This window comes from Haliotis rubra, unplaced genomic scaffold (genome assembly GCF_003918875.1).
Source record: "Haliotis rubra isolate DU_JTF1 unplaced genomic scaffold, ASM391887v1 Scf427, whole genome shotgun sequence".
In the NCBI taxonomy this organism is placed as follows: domain Eukaryota; kingdom Metazoa; phylum Mollusca; class Gastropoda; order Lepetellida; family Haliotidae; genus Haliotis; species Haliotis rubra.
In genome coordinates, this window is record NW_025767110.1 from 35,275 (window position 1) to 47,289 (window position 12,015).

At 45.2% G+C, this 12,015-nt stretch overlaps 1 protein-coding gene across 1 annotated transcript in view; it reads right to left on the reverse strand.

Annotated features, from left to right (window-relative positions):
- The window catches only part of LOC124288841 (bromodomain and WD repeat-containing protein 3-like), a 71,942-nt gene that overhangs the window by 1,023 nt on the left and 58,904 nt on the right, over positions 1–12,015 (reverse strand). The window lies entirely within an intron of this gene.

The following is a 12,015-nucleotide window of genomic DNA, read 5'->3' on the forward strand; positions in this document are numbered from 1 at the left end:
TAGGAACACCCTGATACACACAAGCCTGGAACGCTGCAGCATCACCAACACATACTTGTCTGAACACCTGGTATCTGTACATACTTGACTGAACGCCTGGTATCACCAACACATGCTTGTCTTACCTGGTAACATACTTGACTGAACACCTGGTATCACCAAACGCACATTATCATAGCTTTGACTGAACAATATCACGGCATCACCAACACTGCTACTTATCACCAGCACCTACCTGGTATCACCAGCACATACTTGTCTCAACACCTGGGTAATCACCACATACTTGACTGAACACCTGGTATCACCAACACATACTTGACTGAACACCTGGTATCACCAACAGCACATATGACTGAACACCCAGTAACACCAGCACATATGACTGAACACCTTGTATCACCAAGCACATACTTGACTGAACACCCGGTATCACCAACACATACTTGTCTGAACAACCCGGTATCACCAGCGCACATACTTGTCTCAGCGTCACACCTGGTCATCACCAACACATACTTGACTGAACACCTGGTATCGCAACACACACTTGACTGAACACCTGGGTATCTCAACACCTGGTATCTCAACGGTATCATACTTGACTGAACACCTGGTATCACCAACACATACTTGTCTCAACACCTGGTATCACCAACACATACTTACAAACTGGACTGTCCACCTGGTATCACCCAACAACACCAACGCAAACTGGACACATGAGGCTGAACACCTGGTATCACCAACACATACTTGTCTCAACACCCTGGAACACCAACACATGCTTGTCCACCCAGAACACCTGGACCGAACATCATCACCAACACATGCTTGTCTCCAGCACCCAAGAACACCAACGTAGCACATACTTGAACGCACTGGAACACCGGCACATACTTGACTGAACACCTGGTATCACCAACATATACTTGTCTCACCCAAACACATACTTGTCTCAACACCTGAACACCAACATGCGCGGGCTGGAACACCTGGTATCACCAACACATACTTGACTGAACACCCAGGTATCACCAACACACTTGTCTGAACACCTGGTATCACAACACATACTTGTCTCAGACACCTGGTATCACCAACATACTTGACTGAACACCTGGTATCACCAACACATGCTTGTCTGAACTATCCTGCCTTATGCCAGGCTGAACGCCTGGTATCACCAACACATACCCAATTGACTGAACACCAACACATACTGGCTGAACTGAACACCTGGTATCACCAACACATACTTGTCTCAACACCTGGTATCACCAACACATACTTGACTCAACACCTGGTATCACCAACACATACTTGTCTCAACACCTGGTATCACCAACACATACTTGTCTCAACACCTGGTATCACCAACACATACTTGACTGAACACCTGGTATCACCAACACATACTTGTCTCAACACCTGGTATCACCAACACATACTTGTCTCAACACCTGGTATTACCAACACATACTTGACTGAACACCTGGAGTATCACCAACACATGCTTGTCTCGGCACCTGGGTATCACCTGGTACTTGTCTCAACACCGGGAATCACCAACACATACTTGTCTGAACACCTGGTATCACCAACATACTTGTCTCAACACCAACACATACTTGTCTCAACACCTGGTATCACCAACTTTGCTGATACTTGTCTCCAACAATTCACCTGGTATCACCAACACATACTTGTCTCAACACCTGGTATCACCAACACATACTTGTGAACGACCTGGTTATCGCTGCGCATGCACGTCCCGTATAACACCTGTGGTATCGCAACACATGCTTGTCCATAAACACTATCACCAACACGTACTTGAACACCTGGTATCTGGTGTCTCACCTGGTATCAACAACATATACTTGACTCAACACCTGGTATCACCAACACATACTTGTCTCAACACCTGGTATCACCAACACATACTTGTCTCAACACCTGGTATTACCAACACATACTTGTCTCAACACCTGGTATTACTCAGCACATACACCTGGTTGTCTGGTCTCACCTGGTATCAGCAGCATCTGTGCCTGGACACCTGGTATTACCAGCACATGCTTGTCTCAGCACCTGGTATCACCAACGCATACTTGTCGCAAGCACCTGGTATCACCAACATATGCTTGCACCTGGGTATTACCAACACCCGATAATTATTACCACACATACTGACTGAACACCTGGTATCACCAGCACATACTTGTCTCAGCACCCAACGGTATCAGCACCTGGTATCACCACATACTTGTCTCAACACCTGGTATTAACACCTGGTATCATACACGCTTGTCTGAACACCTAATAACTACTCAACCTGGTAACCACATGCCTGCAAAATTTGTCGAAACATGAAGCAATACCCTCTATAAAACAGGAATGCCATTTAGTTAAATACTTGACTGAATGCTAAAAGGACTAGAATGATAGGACAACATGGAAAGTTCAACATGTGCAAGTCCTTACCACCTTGACTTCTGGATCTGAGTGGCTTTCGGCGACAACTCTTCTCTTCAAGGCTGCTATATCACTCTTTGTGGCTCTGGGTGTGAGACATTGCCAGAGACTGCCTCACTCCTCCCTCCGTCTCCCCACTGCGACGCGGATTCCAACCACGACCTGCGTAACCAACACATAACCAATAACATCATGGCATTCAAACACATTTCTATCAGTAATCATGTCCTTCATATTAACTAACTGACCCTGTCTTATATCAGCTCTGATAAGAAACAAGTGATACTCTCACATCTGACGACATACTGCTCCATGCCAATGTGACTCACCCTGATTGTTCCTGGTGGACCTAGGGACCACGAAGGGTGAGGTGAGCCTACAGGTGGGGGTGAGGCCAGGGTTCCCCTCCCTCCAGGGCAATCCGATGATCCTGCTCCAGCTGCAGTCTCTGTATCATGGCATCGAGGCTTGGACGGACTCTCTCTATAACAGCTGGCTCGGGCATGGGGCGGCCTAATGGTTCACCATCACCAATAACCTCAGATGATCCTGATCACAACAAAAGCAAAGCAACATTAAGTTGCCATCATTTAGTCACAAATTGAACATATAAATATACTGAAAAGAGAACACAGGATGTTATGACAGCATATTCTGCCATGACGGATGATCCGCTGCGGTAAGTTTGAAGATAATGTATTCCATCATGTCATCAACAGTGTATCAACATCATCACACCTCATCCCACCAAACACTCTAATAGTTTGTTTCTTTGCTGTCTTATGCTGAACTCAGCAATATTCCTGCCATATGACTGCAGTCTGTAAATAATCAAATCTGGACCAGACAATCAACAGATTGAAACCAGGAAGTTTGATCTACACTACCGAGATATGATGACATACATGTCCAGCTAGTCTGACCACCCGATCCAGTTAGCCACCTCTTAAGACAAGCATGGGCTGCTGAAGACCAATGCTACACCATGTTCAGCTGCTATGAGAATTTACAGGAGGGTGCGACTGCAATTAGCGGGCGTTTCCAATGTGAAAGACCATAAATTTCAGTTGAATAGTCCTGTGTGTTTGCACCTGTGTGTTTGCAAATTCAAACTGTTAAACACCCATCACTCCAGGGTTTAAATTAGGACATTAAGGCTGTTTTCAGGGAGTCCTCACCGTCCCACTCAAACACTCAGATGTATGACAAGCACAAGTGTAAGCCACATACAGTGAGCAAAGTTGGTTCCACCTAACAAACAGAGAAATACAGCCATCTACACACTGTACAAGGCAGATACAGTGTAATGTTAGATATAATCATTAAAATGTAGGTAGGACTCTTTTTGCCAATAAAGTTATTCCACTGCTCTTGTAAATGTATAATATTTGAAACAGTTATAAACATGAATCAATAGTGTGTATTCTCATCTGAAAATATTATTGATGCACCGACGTACTAGTAAATCGCACAAACCCTTCAGGATATCTACTGAACCTTCTTCAGGCCCAAGACAGTATGCACCTGGTTCTAATCTGGTATTCTAACGACAAGATGATCATCATCTGCAGGCATTCCTCATGCATTGAAGCTGGTGATTTGCTGCACGGATGGCAAAGGCCATCAACATCTTCAACAGGATAGCCTTTCAAAAATAACTTGGATTAGGTCCATCACTGACTGTGCTCTATAGCTAGCATTACTGCCATTACCGTTTGTGCTGTATAACTGGGATTACTGCCATTATCGTTTGTGCTGTATAACTGGGATTACTGCCATTACCGTCTGTGCTATGTAACTAGGATTACTGCCTGAGCTGTGTAACTGGGATTACTGCCATTATTGCCTGTACTTTGTAACTAGGATTACTGCCTGTGCTGTATAACTGGGATTACTGCCGTTATTGCCTGTGCTGTATAACTAGGATTACTGCCTGTGCTGTGTAACTGTGATTACTGCCATTATTGCCTGTGCTTCATAAGTAGGATTACTGCCTGTGCTGTATAACTGGGATTACTGCCATTACCGTCTGTGCTGTGTAACTAGGATTACTGCCTGAGCTGTGTAACTGGGATTACTGCCATTATTGCCTGTGCTTTGTAACTAGGATTACTGCCTGTGCTGTGTAACTGGGATTACTGCCATTGCTGTGTAGCTAGGATTACTGCCTGAGCTGTGTAACTGGGATTACTGCCATTATTGCCTGTGCTTCGTAAGTAGGATTACTGCCTGTGCTGTATAACTGGGATTACTGCCATTATTGACTGTGCTGTATTACTAGGATTACTACCTGAGCTGTGTAACTGGGATTACTGCCATTATTGCCTGTGCTGTGTAACTGGGATTTCTGTCATTACTGCCTGTGCTGTATAACTGGGATTACTGCCATTACTGCATCTGCTGTATAACTAGGATTACTGCCTGTGCTGTATAACTGGGATTACTGTCATTATTGCCTGTGCTTCGTAACTAGGATTACTGCCTGTGCTTTGTAATTAGGATTACTGCATGTGCTGTGGAACTGAGATTACTGCCATTATTGCCTGTGCTTTGTAACTAGGATTACTGTCATTACTGCCTTTGCTGTAATAGGATTACTGCCTGTGCTGTGTAACTAGGATTACTGCCTGTGCTGTATAACTGGGATTACTGCCATTATTGCCTGTGCTGTATAACTGGGATTACTGCCATTACTGCATCTGCTGTATAACTAGGATTACTGCCTGTGCTGTATAACTGGGATTACTGTCATTATTGCCTGTGCTTCGTAACTAGGATTACTGCCTGTGCTTTGTAATTAGGATTACTGCATGTGCTGTGGAACTGAGATTACTGCCATTATTGCCTGTGCTTTGTAACTAGGATTACTGTCATTACTGCCTTTGCTGTATAACTACTAGGATTACTGCCTGTGCTTTGTAACTAGGATTACTGCCTGTGTTATGTAACTAGGATTACTGTTTGTGCTGTATAACTGGGATTACTGCCATTATTGCCTGTGCTGTATAACTGGGATTACTGCATGTGCTTTATAACTAGGATTACTACCTGTGCTGTGTAACTGGGATTACTGCCTGTGCTGTATAGCAAGGATTACTGCCATTACTGCCTGTGCTGTATAGCGAGGATTAGTCATTACTGCCTGTGCTGTGTAACTAAGATTACTGCCTGCAGTATAGCGAGGATTACTGTCATTATTGCCTGTGCTGTATAGTGAGGATTACTGTCGTTCCTGCCTGTGCTGAGTAACTAGGATTACTGCCATTACTGCCTTTGCTGTATAGCAAGGATTAATGTCATTATTGCCTGTGCTTTGTAACTAGGATTACTGCCATTACTGTATAGCGAGGATTACTGCCATTACTGCCTTTGCTGTATAGCAAGGATTACTGCCATTACTGCCTGTGCTTTGTAACTAGGATTACTGCCATTACTGCCTTTGCTGTATAGCGAGAATTACTGTCATTACTGCCTGTGCTGCATAGCAAGTATTACTGTCATTATTGCCTGTGCAACGAGGATTACTGCCTGTGCTGTATAGCGAGGATTACTGTCGTTCCTGCCTGTGCTGTGTAACTAGGATTACTGCTATAACTGCCTGTGCTGTATAATTGGGATTATTATGTTATAACAGACTGGATAATCAAGGAAGACGCCATCTCATCTACTACTGTCTCCAGCCTCTACTCACCCTCCTCATTGACAGCCACCTCTGGAATCAGCATTTCATCCTTACAGTTCTCTCTGCCGGGGACGAGGCGCTGGGTGATGGGGCGGTAGGGATTACCATCAATGTCCACTAGGAACGGAGGTGGCATCAGGTGGGGAGGCTGCTGTGTTTGTTCGTCAAGCACATAGTTATTGGCATCACGGATCAGCGGACGGTAATCTGTGTGAAAAAATACTTCTTTCGGTACCTGAAGAGGGAAAAAAACGTATGCAAAGTCATTGCAGAACAAGGACATAGTATCGTGTGTGAACCCACACAATGTCATCATGGTCATATTGTCACACAAAAATAACACTGTCTCTTTCAAGCAAGTGCACAAATCATAATTTTAAAGATACAGATTACAGCTGTGTTTGTAGGCATGTGTCTTTTGACTGGAGCTGCTTACCTTCTGGTATTTCTCATTTGATCCAAATCCAAACATAAGCAGATGTCCATGAGAGTCAACAGCTGCAAAACTCAGACCGTCTGGTGCAAACTTACAGTCAAAAACTGCACCATGCCCTTGACCTTCAATCTGTCAACAAACCCGCAACATGATCACTTGGACTGTACTTGGGTTTCAAATGGGCATGAGACACTGTGTATATACTGTGTATACATGGATGTATCGAAAATACTCAGTTCAGCCAACCCTTTTGTCAAAATCTACTTGTCCTGAATTGAAGGGTACGTTTGTGGAAAATTAAACAGCCAAGATCAACTTGCCAAACAGTTCACAAAAACAGACACAGCTTTTCTGCACACCTGATATTTGCATTTTCCGTGATGATGGAAGACTTACCATGTTAAAGAATGTTTTGATCTTATTCCCTGTCTGCAAGTTCCAGATAACGATGTTGCCATCATGGCCAGCACTGAGGAGGATGCGGGCATCAATAGGACTTGGCTCCAGCACAAACACTTCATCTTGGTGACTCTGTCAGGGCAAGCAACAATTTCTTGAAGATTTCATGGAATACCATTCTTTAAGTTACTAATTACTTGAATTTTGTATATTTTTCAAGCTGTCTTTTGTTTCTCTGATCCATCATAGATAGTCAGTCCAGAAATAAATACTAAGTGGTACAACTTAAAGGTCACATGCAACGTAAAACACAACTTTGCAGATTCTGATACCTTTAGGTATGGACTGACCTAAACAAATCATCAAATATGCAAATTCAACTTATAAAGTTGACTCCGATTATACCAGTAGAGATTGCGATCGGACTCTCTACTAGTAGAGACTGCGATCGGAGTCTCTACTGGTAGAAATCCTGATCCTACTAGTAGAGATTGTAATCGGAGTCTCTACTGGTTGAATCGGAGATTCTACCAGTACATTTTCCAATTCAACTGGTAGAAACTCTGACACACACAATGAGCCGTGAGGGAATCTGCAAATGAACCAGCCATTACACTTGAGTGCACACCCAACCGCTCTGACTGGGTTCGGTATCCCGGCTGCTTCGTTTCTAGGGAAGTAAACCCAAGTACAAAATATTATTAAAATCTAAATATTACCTTTGCTCATCTGATACAAAGATTGGAAACGTGATCGATAAATATCCTTGTTGAATGCTATCATGAAACTGGTGGCGTGTTGATTTAAGCCTGGCGTGGAAGCCGCCCCAATCCGTCATGTGACAGCGAGAACCGCGTCACTTTATCCGAATCCTGAAGTCCGAACGGAGTCCAGAGCAGGGAGGAGATGATCCATCGTAGGGAGGGCGTAAGACGCCATGAGGTAAGGTAAGTATTTAAATATCTAAAATATTTAGATTTTAATCGATTTTTAACTTACCTTACCTCATGGTAATGTACATTTTGATCCGACACATAAAGGTAGGAGGGTCAGACACCGGCGAAGACCAGCCAAAACTATCAGACCAAAACAGCACAACCGGGGACGTGGAAACTGTCTTGTTGTTGAACTGGAATCGTTGAAACAAGAACAGTAAACCACCGGTAGAACCCCTGATAAGGAAAACACAACACAAGAGAACGTGGGTTAACCGTAAAACTATCACTAAGATGATTAGACAAAAGAATAAGCACCTAGTGAGAAGAGGGCAGCGTCAGTTGCTGAGCTACCACGAGCGGGCCAAAGGACTGAAGCCCCTGTACATCCTGGACTGCCAGATCCCGGAGATAATGGCTGGCGAAGGCTGTGACAGACCTCCAAAAGCAACCTTCCATAATAGTGGGGACCGAGCAGTTTCTGTGCAGAGCCATGGTGGACGCTAAGGCCCAGATCTCGTGCAGGTTGTTGGCGGTTGGGTGAGAGCAAACCAGCCGAGTCGTAAGTGGCTGCGAGGATAGTCGGCGAAGCCACAAAGGGATGGTATTTCTGTTGACCTCACCCTTCGGCCTTGAAGAAAAATGGAATAAAAGGCGTTTCCTGGTACTCCTGACTGCTTGATGTACTCTTTAAGAGCCCTGGCCGGGACACAACGCGCCAGTTCGCCGAGTCATCACTGCCCACTATAGAAGACAAAGGAGGGATGACAAACTTACGATCCAGCTGACCAGGCAACAGGTTCTTGGCAATGAAGCCCCAGAAGACCCAAAGGGAACAGAACCGTGGCGAGTCTGTTCAAACCTAATCCTGGTGACATCTATGGCGTGAAGCTCACTAACTCTGGCCGCGGTAGCAAGTGCCAAAGAAAGTTGTTTTCCTGGACAAGTCCTCGAGAAGGAGGCCACAGACAAAGGCTCATAAGGGCGTCCACCGAAGGTGTTGTAAAACCACATTAAGATCCCAAGCTGGGGCGGAACCCCGACTTCTTTCAGCATGGCCAGTAATTCCAGGATCTTGGAGACCTTCCTATCAGACTTGGCGGCCAGCACTGAATTAAGGGCTGCCAAATAAGTAGAAATCGTACCACCTTTCAGATGATGAGTGTTGCGTAGGTAGAGGAGGAATTCCGCCAATAAATTGAGGAGAAGCTTTAACAGTTCTTAGAAGCGTCAGCATAAAACTTCTCGAATGCAGACCATTTGTCATCGTTACAAGCTGTGGTTGGACACTCTATGAGCAGGCGTGATGATCGTAGCCACACCAGCCCGAATAACCCATGGATTTCAGAGCTTTCTGAAGATGACCCAAAGCGCATAGATGAAACCTGTCGGATCTGGGTGCAACGAAGCTGTGAGGATGCTGTAGAAGAGTCAGCGGCCACTGTGGTAGCGGTTAAGGATCTCCTTCGGCCGGTCGTAGTTTAGGAACCAGGTTCTCGCCCGACCACCAAAGGCGCGACCATAGTCATCTGCTTGGTCTCCTTGAGCTTAGCTACGATTTTGGGAAGAAAAACTGAAGGAGGAAAGCGGCGTGGCGTCTAGACCCTCCATGAGAGGGACAGAAGCGATCCACTGCCAAGCGACAGGATCCGGAAGAGGAGACCGTAGACCAGAAGTTGATGGTTGTGCTTTCGTTGCAAAGAGGTCCACTAACGGTCTGTGATGGAGGTGACAAACCAGATCGAATGCTTCCAGATGAAGCATCCACTCTGTTAAGGGATGGCTTGTCTCCAGTCCCGGACAAGCGTCTGCCAAGGCGTTCCTGCAACCGGAATGTGACGAGCTCTAATCTGGATGTTATTGTCGTCCAAAATGTGAAACAAATGAAGCGTCTGATTCAAGAGAAGACCTGAGCTGGTTGGTCCTGGCTGGCGGATCAACCAGACCACCGTCAAGTTGTCCAATGCCACCAAGAGCTTGGAACCCGTGGCGAATGAATCCAGTGCTGCCAATGCGGTTGACCACAGCCCTGCGGCTGTCTGAGTCCAGGTGGCGCCCCACCCCTGCAAAGAAGTCCACAAACAGTTAAGCGGTGGTGTGTGAATTTGGTAAAAGAGACACGCGCCGCGGGCGTTCGGACTTCGATTGTCCACCACTGAAGAAAGGGATGAAGATGAAGGGGCAGCGAAACAGCTGACCTGAGGAGTAGATCTAAGAGGATGAAAGGCAAGAGGAACCGTTGAAGCCATTCCCTGAGTGTAAGCGGGTGTGACAAACCCAGCCGAGCAAAGGATTCTTTGCCATCTGTCGGTGGAACCCGCAGAAGGTCTTGATCTGTCAGGAACAAACCCAGCTATGAAAATCAACTGTTAGGACAGCTCTAGGTGGGACTTCTACCGAGGTTGGCGATCCAGCCCGAGTTGGTGCAAAAGCTTGAGTGTAAAGTCCATCTGTCTGCGTAGCAGCTCGGCACCTTGTGACTCATGAGAGAAGTACGTCTATCCCGAAGATGAAGATGCCGGGAAATCGGTGCTGTAATTGAGTGAAAAGCCCGCAGGGCCATAGAGATGCCAAAGCGGCATGGTGACCGTCGAAAATGAACCTCAGGAACTTCGGTGAGGTTTAAGTGGTAGCAGAGGAACATGTAGGTATCGTCTTGAAGATCAGACTGGCCAACCAATCCTTGGGGACAGTTTGGTTAAATAACTGGATCAGAGATACCATCCGAAAATGTGGCTCCGCTCGGAAGGTAAAGTTTGTTGAACACAGCCATATTGTGTATCATCCTCATCTTCTGAGAATTCTTTTGGGTACTAAGAAGATGGGAGAGTTGCTGGGCTCTAGTACTTGTTCTATATGGCCTTCTTGTCAAACAACGCCTGAATGTTAGTCAACAGGTGCTGGTGTTGAGCGATGGAATATTAAGTGAGACCAGAGGCGAGGTGGTCAAAGGCGGCAACATGGCTACTGGCAACTTGTAGCCCTGTCATGAGAACATTAGTGACAAAGGGGTCTCCTAGGATTGTCCAGTTGGGTCAGAAGACCCGAGTCTCCATGCCTACAGGTATATTGGATATGGGCTGGGGCTGGGGAGTGTGACTTATAAACATCAGCGGTGCTTGAACTTGGGTTTGCTTGTCTTGCCCAAGTCCTTTTAGTTGTGGCGGAGACTGGCGTTGGAAGTCGTTAGGGGCGTCCCCTGCCTACGCCCTCTAAAAAAGGCTCCACAAACCAACGTCCTCCTGGATTGGTAAAGGTTGGTGAGTCCTGGTAGCTAGGCTGACAAAGTGGCCGAAGTTAGGCGAAAAAAGATGGGGCGCAATCTCAGTTTGGGTCAAGGAGGCATGCTCTAAAAATCTTGCATTGTGAAAAACCTCTGAAGAAAAACACACAAATATGACACAAAGAAGAGAACAAGATACATACAATGGTCAAGCAAGGACAAAAAACAACCCGAGGCTGACCAAGAGACCTAATTCTGCGGCGAAGCTGGATAAACAACACGAGGCAAAACAAAGCAAAACAACACACAGCAAAGACCGTGCAGTGAGAAAAAAAAGCAGCCAGCGGTGAGTAGCTTTTAGTTATATCATGGTAGGAGGATACAATAGGAAAACCTTACGTAGCAAATCACAAAGAAACAGTAAGAAAAGAAACAGAAATGCTCGATATACCGTCCAGCTTCGATTTGCGATAAAGGATAAAGTGACATGTTCTCGTTGTCACATGTGGCGGGATTAAAGTAGCTTCTGCTTTCGGACGAGATAGAAACCGTCACCAGTTTCATGATAGCATTCAACAAGGATGCTTATCGATCCGTTTCCAATCTTTGTATCAGATGAGCAAAGGTAATATGCACATTACCATGAGGTAAAGGTAAGTTAAAATTTGCACTTTTGATTTGCGATTGTATGCTTATAATTTTGTTTATATGTTTTCATAATCAGCAATGTATATAATATGTCATGAATAAGTGATAACTGTGTTTTAATTATGTTTTGATTTTTTAGGTTGCATTTATAACTGGTACTTTTGTTTGTGAGTGAGTTTAGTTTTAAAACGCCGCTTTTAGCAATATTCAACAA